The following is a 24,491-nucleotide window of genomic DNA, read 5'->3' as shown; positions in this document are numbered from 1 at the left end:
TGTAAATTTTGGATATTAATCCTTTGTCAGTTGCTTCATTTGCAAATATTTTCTCCGATTCTGAGTGCTGTCTTTTTGTCTTTTTTATGGTTTCCTTTGCTGTGCAAAAGCTTTTAAGTTTCATTAGGTCCCATTTGTTTATTTTTGGTTTTATTTCCATTTCTGTAGCAGTTGGGTCAAAAAGGATCTTGCTGTGATTTATATCATAGAGTGTTCTGCCTATGTTTTCCTCTAAGAGTTTGATACTGTCTGGCCTCACATTTAGGTCTTTAATCCACTTTGAGTTTACTTTTGTGTATGGTGTTAGGGATTGTTCTAATTTCATTCTTTTACGTGTAGATGTCCAGTTTTCCCAGCACCGCTTATTGAAGATGCTGTCTTTTCTCCATTGTATATTCTTGCCTCCTTTATTAAAAATAAGGTGACCATATGTGTGTGGGTTTATCTCTGGGCTTTCTATCCTGTTCAGTCGATCTACATTTCTGTTTTTGTGCCAGTACCAAACTGTCTTGATTACTGTAGCTTTGTAGTATAGTCTGAAGTCAGGGATTCTGATTCCACCAGCTCCGTTTTTTTTCCCTCAAGACTGCTTTGGCTGTTCGGGGTCTTTTGTGTCTCCATACAATTTTTAAGATGTTTTGTTCTAGTTCTGTGAAAAATGCCATTGGTAATTTGATAGGGATTGCACTGAATCTGTAGATTGCTTTGGGTAGTATAGTCATTTTCACAATATTGATTCTTCCAATCCAAGAACATGGTATATCTCTCTATCTGTTGTTATCATCTTTAATTTCTTTCATCAGTGTCTTAATAGTTTTCTGCATACAGGTCTTTTGTCTCCCTAGGTAGGTTTATTCCTAGGTATTTTATTCTTTTTGTTGCAGTGGTAAATGGGAGTGTTTCCTTAATTTCTCTTTCAGATTTTTCATCATTAGTGTATAGGAATGCATGAGATTTCTGTGCATTAATTTTGTATCCTGCAACTTTACCAAATTCATTGATTAGCTCTAGTAGTTTTCTGGTGATGTCTTTAGTATTCTCTACGTATAGTATCATGTCATCTGCAAACAGTGACAGTTTTTCTTTTCTAATTTGTAATCCTTTTATTTCTTTTTCTTCTCTGATTCCCGTGGCTAGGACTTCCAAAACTATGTTGAATAATAGTGGTGAGAGTGGACATCCTTGTCTTTTTCCTGATCTTAGAGGAAATGCTTTCAGTTTTTCACCATCGAGAATGATGTTTGCTGTGTGTTTGTTGTATATGGCCTTTATTATGTTGAGGTAGGTTCCCTCTATGCCCACTTTCTGGAGAGTTTTTATCATAAATGGGTGTTGAACTTTGTCAAAAGCTTTTTCTGCATCTATTGAGATGATCATATGGTTGTTCTTCTTCAATTTGTTAATATGGTGTATCACATTGATTGATTTGCATATATTGAAGAATCCATGCACCCGTGGGATAAATCACACTTGATCATGGTGTGTGATCTTTTTAATGTGTTGCTGGATTCTGTTTGCTAGTATTTTGTTGAGGATTTTTGCATCTGTATTCATCAGTGATATTGGTCTGTAATTTTCTTTTTTTGTAGTATCTTTGTCTCGTTTTGGTATCAGGGTGATGGTGGCCTCATAGAATGAGTTTGGGAGTGTTCCTTCCTGCACAAGTTTTTGGAAGAGTTTGGGAAGGGTAGGTGTTAGCTCTTCTCTAAATGTTTGATAGAATTCACCTGTGAAGCCATCTGGTCCTGGACTTTGTTTGTTGGAAGATTTTTAATCACAGTTTCAATTTCATTACTTGTGATTGATCTGTTTATATTTTCTATTTCTTCCTGGTTCAGTATTGGAAGGTTATACCTTTCTAAGAATTTGTCCATTTCTTCCAGGTTGTTCATTTTATTGGCATAGAGTTGCTTGTAGTAGTCTCTTAGGATGCTTTGTATTTCTGTGGTGTCTGTTGTAACTTCTCCTTTTTCATTTCTTCTTTAATTGGTTTGAGTCCTCTCTCTCTTTTTCTTGATGAGTCTGGCTAATGGTTTATCAATTTTGTTTATCTTCTCAAAGAACCAGCCTTTAGTTTTATTGATCTTTGCCATTGTTTTCTTTGTTACTATTTCATTTATTTCTGCTCTGATCTTTATGATTTCTTTCCTTCTGCTAACTTTGGGTTTTGTTTCTTCTTCTTTCTCTAGTTCCTTTAGGTGTAACGTTAGATTGTTTGAGATATTTCTTGTTTCTTGAGGTAGGCTTGTATAGCTGTAAACTTCCCTCTTAGAACTGCTTTTGCTGCATCCCATACGTTTTGGATCATTGTGTTTTCACTGTCATTTGTCTGTAGGTATTTTTTGATTTCCTGTTTGATTTCTTTAATGATCTCTTGGTTATTTAGTGATGTATTGTTTAACCTCCATGTGTTTGTGTTTTTTACATTTTTTTCCCCTGTAATTCAGTTTTAATCTTATAGCACTGTGGTCAGAAAAGATGCTTGATATGATTTCAATTTTCTTAAATTTACTGAGGCTTGATTTGTGACCCAAGATGTGATCTCTCCTGGAGAATGTTCTGTGCACACTTGAGAAGAAAGTGTAATCTGCTGCTATTGGATGGAATGTCCTATAAATATCAATTAAATCTATCTGGCCTATTGTGTCATTTAAAGCTCCTGTTTCCTTATTTATTTTCGTTTTGGATGATCTGTCCATTGTTGTAAGTGAGGTGTTAAAATCCCCCACTATTATTGTGTTACTGTCGATTTCCTCTTTTAAAGCTGTTAGCAGTTACCTTATGTATTGAGGTGCTCCTATATTGGGTGCATAAACATTTATAATTGTTATATCTTCTTCCTCAATTGATCCCTTGATCATTATGTAGTGTCCTTCCTTGTCTCTTGTAACATTCTTTATTTTAAAGTCTATTTTATCTGATATGAGTAGTGCTACTCCAGCTTTCTTTTGATTTCCATTTGCATGGAATATCTTTTTCCATCCCCTCACTTTCAGCCTGTATGTGTCCCTAGGTCTGAAGTGGATTTCTTATAGCCAGCATATGTATGGGTCTTGTTTTTGTATCTATTCAGCAAGCCTGTGTCTTTTGTTTGGAGCATTTAATCCATCACGTTTAAGGTAATTATCGAAATGTATGTTCCTATGACCATTTTCTTAATTGTTTTGGGTTTGTTTTTGTAGGTCCTTTTCTTCTCTTGTGTTTCCCACTTAGAGAAGTTCCTTTAGCATTTGTTGTAGAGCTGGTTTGGTGGTGCTGAATTCTCTTAGCGTTTGCTTGTCTGTAAAGCTTTTGATTTCTCCATCGAATCTGAAGGACATCCTTGCCCGGTAGAGTAATCTTGGTTGTAGGTTCTTCCCTTTCATCACTTTAAGTATATCATGCCACTCCCTTCTGGCTTGTAGAGTTTCTGCTGAGTAATCCCCTTTTAACCTTATGGGAGCTCCCTTGTTTGTTATTTGTCATTTTTCCCTTGCTGCTTTCAATAATTTTTCTTTGTCTTTAATTTTTGCCAATGTGATTATTATGTGTTGTGGCGTGTTTCTCCTTGGGTTTATCCTGTATGGGACTCTCTGCGCTTCCTGGACTTGGGTGGCTAGTTCCTTTCTCATGTTAGGGAAGTTTTCAACTATAATCTCTTCAAATATTTTCTCTGGTCCTTTCTCTCTCTCTTCTCCTACTGGGACCCCTGTAATGCAAATGTTGTTGCATTTAATGTTGTCCCAGAGGTCTCTTAGGCTGTCTTCATTTCTTTTCATTCTTTTTTCTTTATTCTGTTCCACAGCAGTGAATCCCACAATTCTGTCTTCCAGGTCACTTATCCATTCTTCTGCCTCAGTTATTCTGCTATTGATTCCTTCTAGTGTAGTTTTCATTTCAGTTATTGTATTGTTGATCTCTGTTTCTTTGTTCTTTAATTCTTCTAGGTCTTTGTTAAACGTTTCTTGCATCTTCTCGATCTTTGCCTCATTCTTTTTCTGAGGTCCTGGATCATCTTCAGTGTCATTATTTTGAATTATATTTCTGGAATGTTGCCTATCTCCACTTCATTTAGTTGTTTTTCTGGGGTTTTATCTTGTTCCTTCATCCGGTAGATAGCCCTCTGCCTTTTCATCTTGTCTATCTTTCTGTGAATGTGGTTTTTGTTTCACAGGTTGCAGGATTGTAGTTCTTCCTTCTGCTCTCTGCTCTCTCCCTATTACTATTTTCTTAATTGTTTTGGGTTTGTTATTGTAGATCTTTTCGTTCTCTTGTGTTTCCTCCCTAAAGAATTTCCTTTATCATTTGTTGTAAAGCTGGTTCGGTGTGGTGCTTAATTCTCTTAGCTTTTGCTTGTCTGTAAAGTTTTTAATTTCTCTCTTGAATCTGAATGAGATCCTTGCTGGGTAGAGTAATCTTGGTTGTAAGTTTTTGTCTTTCATCACTTTAAATATGTCCTGCCACTTCCTTCTGGCTTGCAGAGTTTGTGATGAAAGATAAGATTTTAACCTTATGGGGATTCCCTTGTATGTTATCTGTTGTTTTTCCCTTGCTGCTTTTAATATTTTTTCTTTGTATTTAATTTTTGATAGTTTGATTAATATGTGTCTTGGCGTGTTTCTCCTTGGATTTATCCTGTATGGGACTCTCTGTGCTGCCTGGACTTGATTAACTATTTCCTTTCCCATGTTAGGGAACTTTTCAAGTATAATCTCTTCAAATATTTTCTGACTCCCTTTCTTTTTCTCCTCTTCTTCTCAGACCTCTATAATTCGAATGTTTGTGCATTTAATTTTGTCCCAGAGGTGTCTGAGACTGTCCTCAATTCTTTTCATTCTTTTTTCTCTATCTGCTCTGCAGTAGTTATTTCCACTATTTTATCTTCCAGGTCACTTATCTATTCTTCTGCCTCAGTTATTCTGCTATTGATTTCTTCTAGAGATTTTTAAATTTCATTTTTTGTGTTGTTCATCATTGTTTATTGTTCATCTTTAGTCATTTTTAGTCATTGTTCATCTTTAGTCATCATTGTTCATCTTTAGTCCTTGTTAAACGTTTCTTCTATTTTCTCCATTCTATTTCCAAGATTTTGGATATCTTTACTCTCATTACTCTGAATTCTTTTTCAGGTAGACTACCTATTTCCTGTTCATTTGTTTGGTCTGGTGGGTTTTTACCTTGCTCCTTCATCTGCTGTGTGTTTCTCAGTCTTCTCATGTTGCTTCACTTACTGTGTTTTGGGTCTCCTTTTCGCAGGCTGCAGATTTGTAGTTTTCATTGTCTTTGGTGTCTGCCCCCAGGGGTATGGTTGGTTCATTGGGTAGTGTAGGGTTCCTGATGGAGGGGACTAGTGTCTGTGTTCTGGTGGATGAGGCTGGATCTTGTCTTTCTGGTGGGCAGGTCCATTTCTGGTGGTGTGTTTTGGGGTATCTGTGACCTTATTATGATTTTAGGCAGCGTTTCTGCTCGTAGGGGGGTTGTGTTCCTGTCTTGCTAGTTGTTTGGCATAGGGTGTCCAGCACTGTAGCTTGCTGGTCATTGAGTAGAGGTGGGTCTTGGCGTTGAGATGGAGATCTCTGGGAGATTTTCGCGGTTTGATATTACATGGATCTGGGAGGTCTCTGGTGGACAAATGTCCTGAACTCGACTCTCCCACCTCAGAGGCACAGGCCTGAAACCCAGCCGGAGCAACAAGACCCTGTCATACACACAGCTCAGAATAAAGGGAAGAAAGAAAGAAAGAGAGAGAGAGAGGGAGGGAGGGAGGGAGGGAGGGAGGAAGGGAGGAAGGGAGGAAGGGAGAAAGAAAGAAAGAGAGAGCAAGGAAAAAAGGAAATAAAACAATAACGTTATTAAAATAAATAAAAAATAAGTATTAAAAATTAAAAGAAAATTAAAAAGTAAGAAAAAAAAAGAACAGAGCAACCAAACCAAAAAACAAATCCACAAATGATAACAAGTGCTAAAAACTATACCAAAACAAAACAGGGCTTCCCTGGTGGCACCGTGGTTGAGAGTCCACCTGGCAATGCAGGGGACGTGGGTTCGTGCCCTGGTCCGGGAGGATCCCACATGCCGTGGAGTGGCTGGGCCCGTGAGCCATGGCCGCTGAGCCTGCGCGTCCAGAGCCTGTGCTCCACAGCGGGAGAGGCCACAACAGTGAGAGGCCTGCGTACCGCCCAAAAAAAACCAAAAACAAAACACAACAAACAAACCGGACAGACAGAATCCTAGGACAAATGGTGAAAGCAGTGCTATACAGACAAAATCACACACAAAAGCATATACATACACACTCACAAAAAGAGAAAAAGGAAAAATAAATGTATATCGTTGCTCCCAAAGTCCACCTCCTCAATTTGGGATGATTTCTCGTCTATTCAGGTATTCCACAGATGCAAGGTACATCAAGTTGATTGTGGAGATTTAATCCGCTGCTCCTGAGGCTGCTGGGAGAAATTTCCCACTCTCTTCTTTATTTGCACAGCTCCTGGGCTTTCAGCCTTGGATTTGGACCCGCCTCTGTGTTTAGGTCGCCTGAGGGCATCAGTTCTTCGCTCAGACAGGACGGGGTTAAAGTGCCATCTGATTCGGGGGCTCTGGGTCACCCAGTCCATGGGGTAGGAGGGGTACGGGATGCCGGGTGAGCCTGCGGCGGCAGAGGTCGGCATGACGTTGCAACATCCCGAGGCGCACCGTGTGTTCTCCTGGGAAGTTATCCCTGGATCCCGGGATCCTGGCAGTGGCGGGCTGCACAGGCTCCCAGGAGGGGAGGTGTGGATAGTGACCTGTGCTTGCACACAGGCTTCTTGGTGGCTGCAGTAGCAGCCTTAGCGTTTCAGGCCCGTCTCTGGGGTCCGCGCTGATAGCCGTGGCTCGTGCCCACCTGTGGAGCTCATATAGGCGGCGCTCTGAATCCCCTCTCCTCCCCACGCACCGTGAAACAAAGAGGTAAGAAAAAGTCTCCTGCCTCTTCTGCAGCTCCAGGCTTTTTCCCGGACTCCCTCCTGGCTAGCTGTGGTGCACTAGCGCCGTCCAGGCTGTGTTCACGCAGCCAACCCCAGTCCTCTCCATGGGATCTGGCCTCCGAAGCCCGAGCCTCAGCTCCCAGCCCCCGCCCACCCCGGCGGATGAGCAGACAAGCCTCTTGGGCTGGTGAGTGCTGGTCTGCACCCATCCTCTGTGCGGGAATCTCCCCGCTTTACCCTCCGCACCGCTGTTGCTGCGCTCTCCTCCGTGGCTCCGAACTTCCCACCTCCGCCACCCGCAGTCTCCGCCCGTGAAGGTGCTTCTAGTGTGTGGAAACCTTTCCTCCTTCACAGCTCCCTCCCACTGGTGCAGGTCCCATCCCTATTCTTTTTTCTTTTGCCCTACCCAGGGACGTGGGGAATTTCTTGCCTTTTGGGAGGTCTGAGGTCTTCTGCCAGTGTTCAGTAGGTGTTCTGTAGGAGTTGTTCCACATGTAGATGTATTTCTGATGTATTTGTGAGGAGGAAGGTGATCTCCCCATCTTACTCTTACGCCATCTTGAACGCCCCCCTCATCTTATTAATTTTTAATTTCCCCATGGCATCTAGCACAGGGCCGTGTGTGCGTGCGTGCGTGTACATGGGTATGTGTGTGTGTATGTAGGCATTGATTCTCTAGGCTTAGTCTTTAAAGTGTTGAAGAAAGTCAATTCTAACTCATCCGGTTATTCCAGATAAATTGGAAGGCTCTCAACACGCTTTTCTACAATGCAGCAAATATTTCCAAAAGAAAAATAATATTCACACTTGGGCTTTCCATTTATAATAGAGGGAGAATTTCCTATAAAGTTTAATGACAGTTGATTTCAGGAAAGGAACCTATTGTATTGGTAAAATTACATTAAGCTGAGAACGTTTTGTTTTGATTTATTTTGAATTTAAACATCTAGAAATAAAGATGTACAGAAGCTTCATGTTCAGTCTACATTGTGGGGTGGACATAGCCCATGATTTCACTGATCTATTATTGTTTAGTTAAAAAACACACCTTTTAGAATGTGAATCTTATTATGTGTTATATTCTAAAGCAGAAGACGAGAAGTGCCCCCAGTGGGCCAAGCAGGAGGCTCTGCCTTGCCTGCTTGTGTGGCACCTGTGTTTTCCCCAGTGGTCACCTCCACTCGTCTCTGTGGGCTCAGTGGCCGCAGTGTGACCCAGCTGCAGGAGGCCCTTGCTGATGTGACTGTCCAGCCTCTGAGGAGACTGGCTGTCACTGTTTGGGAGAAGTGCGTCATATTTTATTTCAGGGCTCCCAGGGGCCATCCCCACTTTGAGCATCTGCCCTTTTACCTTCCTCACATTGGTTTCTCCTGTCAAAAGAATTTCTCCAATGCCTGAAAATCCCAAATTCACCTCGAGTGCACATAGCTGCTGCTCTTTGAGAGGTTTTCATGTCCATGTGAAATGTGATAATAAGATTTGAGTTTAATGGAGTTGGTTTTCTAGAAGTGACTTTATCTGTGTTGATCAGCTCTTAGCTCAAGCTAGCTGCCCTCAGCAAAGTCAGCGCTCCGGCTGCCTCCTCCCTGGCCACCTCTCTGCTGCACTTTCCGTGCTGCCTTCCCCTCTCTCTGCAGTGGGGAAGGGAGAGCATGGCCGCAGATGACCAGGCTCCTGTCATCCATGTTAGCAAATCTGGAGGAGAGAGAGAGTGTCCCTTTCCCAGGTCCCAACACAAAGCCATAGGGCAGGACTCCAATCGGCCAGGCTGCGGCCCCGAGCTCACTGGGACACCGATCCCTGCACCCAGAGGAGCAGAAACTGCTCATGTGTCCCCAGTGGCCCATCCTCAAGGAATGCAGGTGTCCTTACCAGGAAGAGAGTAGGGCTGTGTGGCAAAGGAAGACAAATGCACACCCTGCCAGCTACATCCTACAAAGTGTATTTCTTTTTCAGAGTCATGATACTCAACTTTTTAAAAGAACATTTTGTAACATTATTGACTTTAAAATGGGGGGCATTGAAGGTTACTAAACAATGTCTCATTTCTCCACCTGAACAGGACTGGGCCACCACAGGCTCACTCAGGGGATCTGAATGATGGGTGCTTTTCAGGGAAGGGATCAGGGTGTACCCCTCCATGGGGACCCTGAGATACTGTTGTGCACCCTTTGAACCCAAGCATTCTTCAGAGCAGGGTGGGAAAGGAGAGGGGGAGATCCACAAGCCTTCATTTTCCGTGGTACTCAACAAGTGAGACATTATTGTTTCACCATTTCAGGCCAGAGGATTATGTAAAAGACTCCCTCTGCCCAGAACGGTCTCCATGCAATTCTGCTGAGAATCTGACCCTCTCTCCCGCCCCACCCCCACGCCATTCACAGAGACCTGCAAGGCCTCAGCACCTGAGTTTAACACTGAAGTCAATTGAAAAGTGCCTGCATATGTACTTCCAAGTGTGTGTACATATGCTGCTTTTGTGTTGTGTCCATGTGTGAAAAAACGTGTGCTTTGTATGTCTTACATGTCAGGATGTGCTCTGCCTGTGTTTTTGTGGGTCTGCATTTGTGTATGTGTGTCTCTGTGGTGCTTGTGCGTATATGAGAGCTGAATTAGTGTTTATGTTTAGACTGTGTTTGTGGTGTATCTGAAGAGCTGGAGGAACAACATTCCTTTACTTACATTTACTAATTTTGTCCTTAATGTGCTTAGTTTATGAAGCCTCCAGCTGCCGTCCTTCCCTCTCTGCCCAGCCAAGCAGGAGGGAATTTGGTCCAGCTGTCGTGCTGGAATGCATTCTGCTCTTCCTGAGCATGCTTTATTATTATTATTTTTAAAGCTTTTGGAAGGCTTTGTGAGAGAGGTGCTAGGAGTTCATTGCAGATTATTTTTAATAACAGAATTCTAGAGGGAAACGGAAAGCTGTGTTTTATTGGCAAGCTGTCTTCTCCATCTCTAAAGTAAACAAGGACTCCATTTTCTACATTATTTAACGTGTCATCCTTCCCTCCCCTGTTTTTTTTTAACATCTTTATTGGAGTGTAATTGCTTTACAATGGTGTATTAGTTTCTGCTTTATAACAAAGTGAATCAGCTATACATATATCCCCATATCTCCTCCCTCTTGCATCTCCCTCCCTCCCACCCTCCCTATCCCACCCCTCTAGGTGGTCACAAAGTATCGAGCTGATCTCCCTGTGCTATGCGGCTGCTTCCGCCTAGCTATCTATTTTACATTTGTTCCCTCCTCTTTTTAATCATCCTCCAAATGGACTCATGAGATCCAAACCGACAGGCATAGAGCCCTCTCTGTGAGCACGTGTGTATCAGGCCCTGCTCGGGAGAGGTTGCACCCAGCGGGGCACAGATCGATTCTGCTGTGACTCAGGTCCTCCCTGGGTCACAGGTGGCCACCTCCCTGCTTAGAGAGGCCGGCCCCACAGAGCCCCTGGCCCCTGGCCTGGGTTGGTGATGCGTAAAGCTTGGGAAGAATCAGCACATGGTGGGTAGAGGGCACCCTGTTATCTAGAGAAGCTTCTGCTAGGCTCCGGTGGCAGCACCAGCCACTTGTCATTTTAACTCAACTCAGTTTGACCCAAATAAACACACAGAGCACCTGCTTGGTCCCCAGCATTGTGCTAAGCCTGTGTGTGTGTGTGTGTGTGTGTGTGTGTGTAAATGAATGAAAGCTGAGACCCCTGCTGTCCGTTGAAAATGTTGGTATGTTGATGTAATTGGCCCAAAGCTCAACTCTTCAGGCTGCGATAAATACCCTGCCATGTCTATGAGCCCTGCTGCCCTCTGTAGCCATGGCCCTGTGTTTGTGACAGCTTTTCTGCTCTGCCATGCACATGGGCAGGGAAGCTCTCACCACTGGTTTCTGTAGGTCCACACACAGCAAGCCCCTTTTGATTTCTGCTGCCTTACAGCAAGGGCATGGAGCCACTGGCCTGCATGCCTGCACCAGCCTTGCCCATCTTGCCTGCTCCTGCTTCTGCCCTCCTTCTCACATCCCTGCACAGCTGGCCTTCACGTCCACCCAGGACCATCCCTCCAACCTCAGACTCCCCAAGACACTCAGCTTTTTACCTTTCATGAGCTTAGTAAGAAGTTTTTTTGTGAATAGAGAGGAATTTTGAGTAGTGCCTTGTTCTGTCTAACTACGTATATAAAGCTGACAGCCAGGTAGGAGTTTGTTTTCAAACAAATTTTTGTAGAAGCTGTTACTCGGAAGAGGAAGAGCTTATTGTCAATCCTTTCAGGCAAATCTTCCCTCAAAATTTCCAGGATTCCAGGAACCACTGGTGAGGAGCTCAATACACCTGTATCTCCAAGGCCTCTCTTTGTATCCTTCCCCTTCCTCTTTGCTCCTCTTTCCTTCTTCTGTTTTCTCTGTTGATCATAAAAGTGTTACACACATTCCTTGTGCCAGGACAAATTCATGAGGCCAGATCACACAGTTGGAGAGCTTGTAAATCACCCACGTTTGTAACCCTTAAAATTGTTGAGTGTCTGGGTTCCAGGAACAGTGCAAGGTGCTGAGGGACTGTTGCTGCCTTTGAGGAGCTAGTGGTCTCCAAGGGAGGATGACATGTCCACAGATGACTGTAAGAAGTCTGAGGATGTGCCAGGGAACCAGTTTGCAGGGAGTTTCCCCTGGCGGAGGCTCAGGCACAGCTTCCTGGAGAAGATGGATTTTAAGCTGCCCTTGAAGGTTGGGTGGGATTTTGACAAAAGCCTCAGGGAAAGAGAAGGGCAGTGGTGGTGCATTGAGTGACCAAAGCGCAGGGTCAAGCAGTTCCAGTGCGGGTCATGCTTCAAGCTACCTGGACAGAAGGGACCAGCAGGAGGTAGATGAGGAAAATGGGCTGAGCCACATCCAGAAGGTCCTGAGGGCAAGAAGCAGGGGTTTGGATGTTGTCATTAAAATATCTTGAGCAGGCAGGGATGCAGGCTGAACTTTGTGCTAATGGAAGAAATAACACACCACTTTATTATTTTAAAATTATTATTATTATTATTATTATTATTTTTGGCTGTGCTGCGTGGCTTGTGGGATCTTAGTTCCCCCACCAGGGATAGAACCCATGCCCCCTGCAGTGAAGGTGCAGAGTCCTAACCACTGGACCACCAGGGAATTCCTATTTTTTTTTAAATCATGTGCTCTGTGGCTAATTACCATTCTACTTATTTAACCTTTGACAACTAAGTCACTTTCTAAATATCCTGAACTTAATGGAAATGACTTAACCCTTTAAGGTTAGCATAAAGTCTTAGAGAAAGAGAGAGAGGAAAAAAAGGGTGTCAACAAATTTGCTCACCATAAATAAGTTAACCATGGACACACCACTTTATATAGTAACTAGAAGGCAGTGAGGAGAAGGTCAGGAGCACACCACCAGCACATTGCTGCTAGTTTACAAAGCCTAGGATTATGCCCAGGTGTATATTCAGTTCAGTGACTTACTTAACTTTAAATTAAATATTTTAGTAATATTAATATTAGAGACATTATCTAATCCTTTTTTGCCTCTACTAACAATTTTTTTGGGGGCGTGTATTTGTACTTTAAGCTTCTTTTCTCCCACTTTTGATGGGTGGGACAATTCTTTGGTTTTTAAAAAGTAAGATGAGCAGTTTTTTTCTTCTTTTAAAATATGAATTTGAACTTCTGTCTTGTAGCTTCTGCAACATCTGACACCGTAGGAAGTTACCGTTTATCTAATGTAGATGTACGTTGCTGACATGGGGTGTGCATGGAGGAGGGGAAGATGAAACACAGAATGTGTGTGTTTGCAGGTGAATCCACCTACCTCCCTGCCTGCCCACATCTTTAGCTTTCATCCACTTTTTGAGCTGGAGCCTTCCAGCTCTCCCCGAAGTCACTTTCGCTGCTTCAGGCATGATATATCACTTCCCTGTAATGTGTATGTGGACTGTGCTGTAGAATAACTAGTTGCAGTTGGAAATATCCCAGGAAGAATGATTCTTTCATGAAAACGTGCAGAATCCCTCTGTCCTGACTGCTATAGAAGGTGGGACGAGGGCAGTGTTTGAGCTCTGACAGACACTACCACCCGTGGGCTGGGGTCCTGGAGAGCTGGCTGCTCTCCACTGGTGGCAGGTTTGCTGGCACCTTTCCAGAGTAGATGCAGGGTGGGGCAGTACTTTTTGCCAAGGCCTCATTCTCCAGGGCAGAAGAGGGAGGGTGGTCCCGGCATGACTGTACATGCGTGTTGGGACAGGGAGGCTGGCAGCAGTTCTTGGCGTGGTAGGTGGTTCCGCAGCACTTTGATGGCATCCCTCGCTTTTCTGCTCTTCCTCAGCTCTCCTTGCTTTTTTCCCCTAATGACCTGGGCAAGGGGAATGGAGAGACTTCTTTCAACCCTTCCCTGGCCTGATGCCCTCAACCCTTCTGAACTGAGAAAGGTAGGCGTCGTCAGCAATCCTGAAGCAATCTCGAGGAGGAAGAAAGAGGAGCCTTGGGTAGAACTAGGACTAGTGTCTGGAACAACAGGCCTCCCGGAAGCAAGTCTTGTGGTCCCGCTAAGAATGGGAGCCTCAGGTCCTTGTATGCTGAGGAACTTGCGGGGACGGAGACTGAAGCATGGAAGTGTTGCGGAGGAGTCTTGGGGGCTTGGCCATGGGGTCTGAGTCTTTCATCCTAAGGCCCTGAGGTCTATCCAGCTTAATGGTGGCACTTCTGAGTTCAGCTTTTATCTACATTCTCCCTGAACGAAGACGCGAGGCCTCAGAATCCCTGATGGCCCAACATCAATCCCACCCGGAGCCCTGGGCCCCTGATTCCCACAGCTGACTCATCCGCAGCAACCTGCTTCGTATGTTGGAGTCATCTCCTGCCTTCCACCCAGGCCATGTCTGTGCCTTCACACGGCTTTTGACCGCTCTTTCTCTCTTGGGACCTGTTATACATCCCAATGCCTGATCTAGATCCCAGCCTGATCTCAGATCAGCTTCTGGTCCCAAACATTTCAGCCCAAACTCTTTATTTATTTTTAGCATCTTTATTGGAGTATAATTGCTTTACAATGTTGTGTTAGTTTCTGCTGTGTAGCAGAGTGAATCAGCTATATGTATATATCCCCATATCCCCTCCCTCTTGTGTCTCCTTCCCACCCTCCCTATCCCACCCCTCTAGGTGGTCACAAAGCACCCAGCTGATCTCTCTGCGCCCAAACTCTTAATTTGTTTGTACTTCCTGAGAACCTACCGTGTGACAGCTTCTGGGCTCTGTGTTATGAGAGAGTCAAAGAGAATGAGACTAGCTATGACCTGAGGCTGGTTCAGCCCTGAGTAATCTCTCTTCCATCTTGTCCTTAAAATACACATGAGAGTACAGAAAATGACCAAAAGCAACACAAAAAACCTCACAGGAACACCGTCAGCAATTGCTAGCCTTGGGAGGGATTTCCATTATCTTCAGCAACAATGAGACAGATTCAGAAGCACAATTGATGACATTTTCATTGTTAGTGGCTCAGTTGGCCAGAGGTGAGAACAGACCTTGGTGACCCCTTTCTCCCCAAGGTCTGAAGAAGTCCTTGAACCCAGTGGAGTATTGAATAGCACCCTGCCCCCTCTCCACCTCACTGCCCATTGCAGTCTGGGGGAGATAAAGGGGAGGGCGTGTCACAGCAATCCTGAAAGGTGTGGTTTTCACAGGTTCAGTGCTGCTGGTTGGGGCTGAGGGAGCAAGAGAGCCATTTCATCTTCTGTGCGTTGAACCTGGTAGAAGAAAATTAAGCCCCTCCGCATACTTACTAGGGCATAAGTATGTGGGAGAGCTTGACCATCCTCAGCCCACCAAGTGAGTGCCTGACACCAAGGTACTGCCATGTGGACGGGATGTGAACCAATATTGCCTTCTAACTTTAGCTCTCCAGGGAACGAGGGGATCAGAGGATGGGCAAAAATGGTAAAATTGTGCTGCATGTCTTCTGTCAGCAAGGTCTTGTGGAAGATGAATATACAACAACCAAAAAAATCAAACCGCTAGAGAACCAATAAACAAGTTCTGAACTGAATACACTGACTACATTTGAAAAACACAACTTTTAAAAAATTATTTTTAGGAGGAAATAAAAAGTAATTTAAAGATCTATACTTCATGTTCTTAGTGAGTTATAAGAATACATGAAATTATTAGAAGAGATCAGGCTGAGGACAGCAGAGCAGCCTGAGATATGAGCTCAGATGAAAAGGACAACAGTGCTATTAGGAAAAGGCTTCCAAAAAGCATACAACAGTAGAGCTAAAATCTCTATCAGTGGCAGTAAAGGGAAGAACGGAACCAGCAGTTCAGTTAAGTTCCTTTTCTAGAATTCACTGAAAAAGGACAAAGAGATGAAAATAATAAGAAATACAATAGTTACAGAGCCTAATAAAAGCACATCAACCTTTGAATTGTATGGCTATTGTGAGGAAGAAATATAAACAAGTCAGAAGAAGCAATAATCAAAGATACAATGTTTGAAAAATTTTCTGAGCTGGGAAAAAATATACTTCATTCATAGACAATAATCAATAATGACATTTAAGGTAAACTTGCTCAAAAACAAACATAGATATACTCTATTAATTTAATCAGTGATTTAAAAATAGATATAAAAGCATTCAATCTGAGAGTACATGTTTCTCAGAAAGGAATAAAACACCGGTCAGGATAATGTTAGATTATTCATTAAAGCAGGAAATTAGAAGACAATGGAACATCTTCTAAGTTTTCAGAGAAATCATGTTTATTACCGTCAATTTGAATTTTTATGTTAAGAAAATAAAGCATTTTTATATGCAGGGGCTCTGAAAGTATGCTAAACCTTATACTGTTATAACTGTGAGAAGAATCAAATGGAAGAACTCTGGGATGGAGAGGTCAATTGATAAATGTCTGCATGTTGTCAATTTGGATGAAAAAGCCAGAAATCAGAATGAAGACTAAAGATACATAATAAACAAAAACTGTCACTTGGTCACAATGGCCTGGCTCTTTTTTTTTTTAATAAAGGCTTTTAATTATTTTATTTTGTAAATTTATTTATTTATTTTTGGCCGTGTTGAGTCTTTGTTGCTGCACGCGGGCTTTCTCTAGTTGCGGTGAGCAGGGGCTACTCTTCATTGTGGTGCGTGGGCTTCTCACTGCAGTGGCTTCTTTTGTTGTGGAGCACGGGCTCTAGCTGTGCAGGCTTCAACAGTAGCGGCTCGCAAGCTCTAGAGCACAGGCTCAGTAGTTGCGGCGCACAGGCTTAGTGGGATCTTCCCGGCCCAGGGCTCAAACCCGTGTCCCTTGCATTGGCAGGCAGATTCTTAACCACTGCGCCACCAGGGAAGTTCTGGCTGGCTCTTGAATTCCTGATGGATGCATGGAAACTGAGCAGGGTCTCTGAGCTGGCATGATTTAGAAGCCAGGGATGAAGACAGAGAGAATTCCTGCTTTTATGAGGTACATATTCTAAAGAATGCACTAGAAATTGATAAGCTGATTTTCAAATTGTGATGATGTCAGAAAGAAAATAACACAAGGTTATTAATGGGGAGGAATGGGTGAGTGGAAGGCTACTTGGTGAGGAATATTCAGGTTCTGTTTTGGATATGCTAACCTGGAAAACCCAACCACGCAGTTGGTTATGTCTGGAGCTTGGGGGAGAGATCTGAGCTACTAATATTACTTTGGGTGTCATTAGCTTGTGGGTGATATTTTAAGCTGTGGGATTTGCAGAGGGCCTGGGCCTGAACCCTACATCAATCCAGTGTTTAGAGAAGGGAGAGGAGGAAGGCCTGGCAAGGAGGCTGAGGAGGGGCAAGGAGTTTGGGAGGAGAGAAATCAATAAAATTTTTTCAGTTGGAAATGTATTTGGCTACTAGTAACAAAGACCAAACTTAATAATGGCTGAAGTCAAATGGAAGGGTGTTTCCCCACTGCCATGTGAAAAGTTAGATGTGTGCCAGGGAAAACATGGTGGCTCCACAGATACTGGGGACACAGACATCCTCTAAGTTTTGTCAACCTGAGCCTGCAACTTCATCTTCAGGAGTCTGTGATGGCTGCTGGAACTCCAGCCGTCACATCTGTATCCTCACACCTAGAAAGAGGAAAGACGAGAACACGAGAGCCTCAGGCCACTTGTCAGGCTCCCTTCTAACCTGCTTTCCTAGAAGTTCTACTCACAACTTCAACTTATATCTCCTTGGCTACCCCTGTCTCAAGGGAGGCTTTCAGTTTTTCTGAATACAGTTCAGATACAAATACAATTTTTCTGACTCTTAATATCCTCATCTGCAAAAATAGGGAGTTCTCCATTTATTAGTATTTCGTTATGCATGGGTGCATTCATTTATTCATGAACCATACCAAGCACCAGGGCTGAACATACTGCCTAATGCACCTGGGCCTGGTGATGGGGGCTCTGTCCCTGTTCCTGATGACTGCTGAGCACTGACCATATGACGGGCTGGGTACAAAATGCTCCCTGTAGAGTAATACTCACCATTACTCCATGGGTTGCTTTTGTCCCCACGTGCTGTGTGAAGAGAGCAGCGGCCCTGCAGGGGGTGAGCCCAGTGGTTATGTCACTCTGTGCAGTGACAGGAGGTGTGCAGCTCAGTGTCGTCCCCACCTGTGGGGCCTGTGAAGTGAGCCTGCCTTCTGCAGACCCTGCAGACTTGCTGACGACGGGACAGCTCCGTGCAGTGTGCAGGAAGTGTCAGAACAATGAATCCCTGCAGCCTGGAGGTCTGGGCACGCCCCCAGAGATTTCCCCTGTGTGTTCTGGAATGTTTAGTATGGTTGACCTTGCCAGTGATTTATGAAATACCTTAAAAATAGTTTTTACCTAGAGATAAAATATGGCCCTGATTCTTGTGCATACAATAACCATTGTACTTGTTGATGACTTCAGCTATAGTTGTTTGAAATCAGTATTATATTCACCCAGAACACTTAATAAAATAGTTTCCCCAGCAAGCACCTAGCTTCTGAGAAGAATTTCCTCTGGTGGTACAAGAAAACCATTCATGTCTTACCCTTAAGAGGTGATGGATTAAATTATCCTGATTACGAAGAAATTATTTGTCCAGGAAAGAAAACTTGCTGTCTCGATTGTGTAGATATCCACGTTTTTCTGAGTCTGACCTCACTCAGCTCTGGCAGCAAGGATCACTGGCCCACCTGCTCCGGGACGCCCCCTGATGTGGCCAATGTGAGGATCCCCCTCCCCATGCTGCTCTCCACACAAATCAGGCTTAATCTGGCTCTGGCCTTGAACTTAATATTCCTAACTCTTTTCCTCAACATATAGAAGGCCACCTGATTTATGGTGTTTGAATTTCTGTTTCTCATTAATCGGCATTTCCTTTTTTTTTTTTTTTTGCGGTACACGGGCCTCTCACTGCTGTGGCCTCTCCTGTTGCGGAGCACAGGCTCCAGACGTGCAGGCTCAGCAGCCATGGCTCACGGGCCCAGCCACTCCGTGGCATGTGGGATCCTCCCAGACTGGGGCACGAACCTGTGTCGCCTGCATCAGCAGGCGGACTCTCAACCACTGCGCCACCAGGGAGACGCAATCGGCATTTCCTTTTAAGTCCCAGACGTCCTCAATTTTTGCATTATCAGCAGACAGAAAGGTGGCAGCCTCTAATGCCAACTCTATTCTGCGTAACAGAGTGGGGTCAGGTAAGTTCCTTCTTGCCTGTCAGATGGACACTCTGAGAGACACTCCATGGGGAGATCCCCTTGTTCTCTGCAGAATCAGTCTCGAGACTCGGAAAGAGAAACTGCCCATGGTATGGGAGGTCATGCGAGGCCGACACTCAAAGGCAAAGCTAAGTCAGGGGCCACTTTGTTTCCACGGACTCATTAGAAAGCATGGGCAATGGAGCCAGACAGAACTGGACTCTAGATTCTAACACTGCCAATCACTGGCCTGTGACCCAGGGCAGGTCACCTAACTTCTCCAGCTGTGTCTTCCTTCCTTCCTCCCTTCCTTCCTTCTTTCCTTCCTTTTTAAAAATAGACTTTCTCTTTTAGAGTAGTTTTAGACTCACAGCACAATTGAGAAGGAAGTTCAGAGATTTCCCTTATATCCCATCTACCCCACACATGCACAGCCTCTCTTACTATCAACATTCCCCACTAGAGTGGTACATTTATTGTAATTGATGAACCTACATCGACATATCCTTATCACCCAAGGTCCATAGTTTACATTAGGGTTCACTCTTGGTGTTGTACATTTTATGGGTTTGGACAAACGTCTAATGACATATACCCATCATTATAGTATCATTCACAATATTTTCACTGCCCTAAAAATCCTCTGTGCTCTTATCTATCCGTCCCTCTCCCCTCACCTGGCAACCGCTGATCTATTTACTATCTCTGTAGTTTTGCCTATTCCAGAATGTTATGTAGTTGGAATCCTATAGTATATAGCCTTTTTAGATTGGTTTCTTTCATTTAGTAATAGTCATTTAAGGTTCCTCCATGTCTGGATAGCTCATTGCTTTTTAGCACTGAATAAATATTCCATCATCTGGACGTACCATAGCTTGTTTATCCATTCACCCACCAAAGGGCATCTTGGTTGCTTCCAGGTTTTGGCAGTTATAAACAAAGCTGTTATAAACATCTGTGTGTAGGTTTTCAAGTGTCCCTTTCTTCATCAGCAGCAACATGGGGATTTTGGAAGCATGAAGCTGGACAAGACACAGACAGCCCCTAGTACACTGCTAGGTACCACATGTGCTCTGAGTCCCTGTTCTTGATTACTGCTATTACTGCTCCCTCTCCTGTGCTAATGACAAACAGACTGATGAAGACACTGTAGTCAGTCTTTAAGGTTTCATTTACTGGGATGGGAGGGAGAGGGAGTTTGACATAACATGACTTTCCAGAGAAAAAGAACAAAAAGTAACTGTGTTACTCAGGGAAAGAGAATGCCTCTCAGGAACTGAGCAATGTGTGCTTTCAAGGATTACAAGAGTATGGAAGGAAGGGGGACAGGCCACAGATAGATTTAATTCGTGGACCTAACAGAGGGGGCAAGGAGGTTATCCACTCCTGGGGCACCTGTGTACCATTGAGACTCTCATAGGTCTGAAGCACGAGTCCTGTAAGCTACAATCAAGGAAAAAATGACAGTCAAAAGAAACTTCACAGCATGGAAAAGGGGTGTGAGAGCTCCGAAGCTTAGGGCTGGGGTGGCCTTAAAGTGTCCTGCACAGCTGACAGCTTACAGCCTTCTGCCAGTGTGGACTCCTGTCTCTGCACATCTGTGGGGAGTGCAGTGTGGTGAAGAAGGCCTGGGCTTTCTAGTTAGGTAGATGTGAATGGGTTCCAGTCCTGGCTCTGCTGTGTGGCTTTGGGGAAGTTATATAACCTGTCTGATCCTCAGCTGAGAGATGGCATTATAATATCTACGTGTGGAGTTGTGGTAGGGGTCAAATGAAGTAATATTTATGAAGTACTTTGAGAAGTGTGTAGTCATGGTAGATAGTTGTTTTTATAGCATCTGGAAAGCAGAATTGGTCTGGCATTGCTCGTTGTAGGGAACCATTGTCTGAGGCAACCCAGTCCCACTGTTACAAATGTGTCCTTAGCCTAAGTTGAAATCAGTTCTCCTGTACACGTAGAACATGGGATGAGAACATGTCCAACTCCTGTTGTGTGAAATATTTTGAGATGTTTGACACTGATGACAGCTTCTTTCTCTACCTCGACCATGCCTTCTCCTGGATAAAGTGTCCTCAGTGCCTCTAAGCATCCCTTTATGTCACTTATCAAGCCTGAGATCAAGATCTGGAATTTGACAGATGAAAGCACAGTTACTTATTCAAAGCAGCAATATGATAGTGGCAATTGTATCTCTTTTTTTTTTAAAGAATCAATTTAATTTATTTATTTATTTTTGGTTGCATTGGGTCTTCGTTGCTGCATGCGGGCTGTCTCTAATTGCGGAGAGCGGGGGCTACTCTTCGTTGTGGTGCGTGGACTTCTCATTGTAGTGGCTTCTCTTGTTGCGGAGCACGGGCTCTAGGCACACGGGCTTCAGTAGTTGTGGCACGCGGGCTCAGTAGTTGTGGCTCACGGGCTCTAGAGCGCAGGCTCAGCAGTTGTGGCACAGGGACTTAGTTGCTCCACAGCATGTGGGATCTTCCTGGACCAGGGATCGAACCTGTGTTCCCTGCATTGGCAGGCAGATTCTTAACCACTGTGCCACCAGGGAAGCCCTATTGGCTAACTTCGTTTCATTGATACCCTCATCTATTCACCCTGAGAGACACAGAAAATATGGCAGATGGTGCTTAAGACCATTTTCAAAGCTAAAAATACACATGTTCAAGTTGCCATGGAAGCTTGAGAATGCCTGGTGTACACAGAAGGCCTGACAGGTTCATTTGGGGAAATGGTTGTTGTCAAACAGGGTCAGGCCAGGTGAAGCTGGATCTTGAACAGGGCTTACAGGACTGAGACATATGGTGATAGGGTGGAGAGTGGCATGGAAGGGATGGAGGGTGTGGGATTGGGATAAAACCTGTGAGTTGCCTTCCAGTGAGTGAAGAGTGGGCTAATGGCAGGGTGACACAAAGGTCAGATACCCAAGCAGCCCCCTTCTAAAGTATGTTGGCAAGGGGCCCCTATTGAGCAACCCAAGAACAAACAGACATATAAACAGCATCGCGAAAGGCCACACAGCAGTGTCTGAGCTGTTACCAAATCCAGTCTGCTAACTAAACACGTGGGGGGGAAATGGGAAAGTCTCCTCTCCTCTACTAAAGGTTTAAAGCACAAGCAGACCCAAGGTCAATAAACTGATGCCATCAGGGTGGGAGCAGGAGGGGGAAATGGAGGAAAGACGCGAAAGTGAAGCATGATTTAGTAATTCTGGAAAGAACAGTGCTGCACATAACCAAGAAGTTATTTCAGTGGGAGGTGAAAAGAAAACAAGAACCTCAAAATCAGAGAGGGAGGCTGATAGGGGAAAATGAGAAAAGAAACAAAAGTGGAAGAATGATTTAATGAGTTCTGGGAAGAAAGCGTGTAACTGAATTGAGGGTCTGATTGATGGGATGGGTTTTAGAAAGAAAATGGAATCTTGCTTTCTGCCTATGGACGCTGCCGTGTAAGCATCGTTGACATCTCCCCCTCCCCAGCCGTCATGTCTAAGTCAGAGTCTCCCAAAGAGCCCGAACAGCTGCGGAAGCTCTTCATTGGAGGTTTGAGCTTTGAAACAACCGATGACAGTCTGAGGAGCCATTGTGAGCAGTGGGGAACGCTCACAGACTGTGTGGTAATGAGGGATCCAAACACCAAGCGCTCCAGAGGCTTCGGGGTTGTCACGTATGCCACTGTGGAGGAGGTGGATGCAGCCGTGAAGGCAAGGCCACAGGAGGTGGGTGGAAGAGTTGGGGAACCAAAGAGGGCCGTCTCAAGAGAAGATTCTCAAAGACCTGGTGAAAAAGATTTTTGTTGGTGGCATTAAAGGAGACACTGAAGAACATCACCTAAGAGACTATTTTGAACAGTATGGGAAAATTGAAGTGATTGAAATCATAACTGACCAAGGCAGTGGTAAAAAGAGAGGCTTTGCTTTAGTAAGCTTTGATGACCATGACTCTGTAGACAAGACTGTCATTCAGAAATACCACACTGTGAATGGCCACGACTGTGAAGTAAGGAAAGCCCTATCTCAGCAAGAGGTGGATGGTGCTTCATCCAGCCAAAGAGGTCAGAGTGGTTCTGTAAACTTTGGTGGTGGCCGTGGAGGAAACTTCAGTGGTCGAGCTGGCTTAGGTGGCAGCCACGGTGGTGGTGGCTGTGGTGGCAGCGGGGATGGCTATAATGGATTCGGTAATGATGGAAGCAATTTTGGAGGTGGTGGAAGCTACAATGATTTTGGCAATTACAACAATCAGTCTTCAAATTTTGGACCCATGAAAGGAGGAAACTTTGGAGGCAGAAGTTCTGGCCCCTGTGGTAGTGGAGGCCAATACTTTGCCAAACCACGAAACCAAGGTAGCTGTGGTGGTTCCAGCAGCAGCAGTAGCTATGGCAGTGGCAGGAGGTTGTAATTACTGACAGGAAACAAAGCTTAGCAGGAGAGGAGAGCCAGAGAAGTGACAGGGAAGCTACAGGCTACAACAGATTTGTGAACTCAGCCAAGCACAGTGGTGGCAGGGCCTAACTGCTACAAAGAAGACATGTTTTAGACAATACTCATGTGATGGGCAAAAAACCCCTTGAGGACTGTATTTGTGACTAATTGTATAACAGATTATTTTAGTTTCTGTTCTGTGGAAAGTGTAAAGCATTTCAAAATTGATTTTTTTTTGTTTTTTCTTAACATCTTTATTGGAGTATAATTGCTTTACAATGGTGTGTTAGTTTCTGCTTTATAACAAAGTGAATCAGCTATACATACACATATCCAGCAAAGGGTTTTAATGTAGAGTTTTTTTTGCACCCATGCTGTTGATTGCTAAATGTAGTAGTCTGATCATGACACTGAATAAATGTGTCTTTTTTTAAAATGTGCTGTGTAATGTTAGTCTACTCTGAAGCCATTTTGGTAAACTACCCCAACAGTGTGAAGTTAGAATTACTTCAGGGTGATGCCAGGTTCCATTCAAAATTTATTTACAGCCTGCTTTGGTGGAGAAGCTATTGTCTTCAGAAACCTTGGTGTAGCTGAACTGACAGTTACTGTGTTGTGACCTGGAGTTCACCGTGAAAAGGGTCACCCAAGCAAAGTTATGGAGTTTTTTGGTTATTAATATGATTGCTGGCACATCCTATGCCATATATCTAAATTGAATTATGGTACCAGATAAAGTTATAGATGGGAATGAAGCTTGTATATCACCCATTATCATGTGTAATCAATAAACTATTTAATACCCTCTTGAAAAAAAAAGAAAGAAAACAGAATCTTAAGGGAAGTTGGGAATGTCTGAAATGGTTCCTGGTTCACTCGTTTTCAATTAAAATTTTATGTGTAAAATTATGATCAGCCGTTGCCAACAGGACGTGTAGCATCTCTGTTGATATTGTTTGCCGCTCCGTGGGCTTACAAGGATAATACAATTCAAAGTTGCCATTTACCCCGCAGGAGGAAAGCCTGGAAGTGATTAGGAAGAACCTTTCTTTGGTTGCTCTGAGTTGTAGCTAAGAGAGAGAAAAAAAGAACGAGGAAAATAGGTGCGTGCTGCCTATGGGCTGGAATCCCAGCAGTTTTACTGGCATGAGTTCAACTCTGCCCATAGAGGCAGAGCTCCATGGGGGAAGATGGAGTGGACGATAGAGGTGATAGCTGACTGAGGAGGCAAAAAACAGTCAGGGAGAGGACCTGAGACCTGAGCGTGATGATTCTCAGCCATGGGGTTGAAACATGACAGCATGACTCTTACTTGTCATGGGAAGTTATCAGCTCCAAGATACCTACAATGGGGACAGCTTGTACAGAGATGCGAATGTCAGATCAAGCTTTTGAGTATTACACCAAGGGTAAGAAGCATTAGAGGCATTGTAGC

General features: G+C 44.0%; 1 pseudogene; it reads left to right on the top strand.

Annotated features, from left to right (window-relative positions):
* Positions 1-22,120: 22,120 nt before the first annotated feature.
* On the top strand, positions 22,121-23,033 carry LOC116741298 (annotated as a pseudogene).
* Positions 23,034-24,491: the final 1,458 nt, after the last annotated feature.

Source organism: Phocoena sinus, chromosome 16 (assembly GCF_008692025.1).
Source record: "Phocoena sinus isolate mPhoSin1 chromosome 16, mPhoSin1.pri, whole genome shotgun sequence".
Classification (NCBI taxonomy): domain Eukaryota; kingdom Metazoa; phylum Chordata; class Mammalia; order Artiodactyla; family Phocoenidae; genus Phocoena; species Phocoena sinus.
Note: the sequence above shows the minus strand (reverse complement) of the source record. Positions and strands in the feature narration are given on the sequence as shown.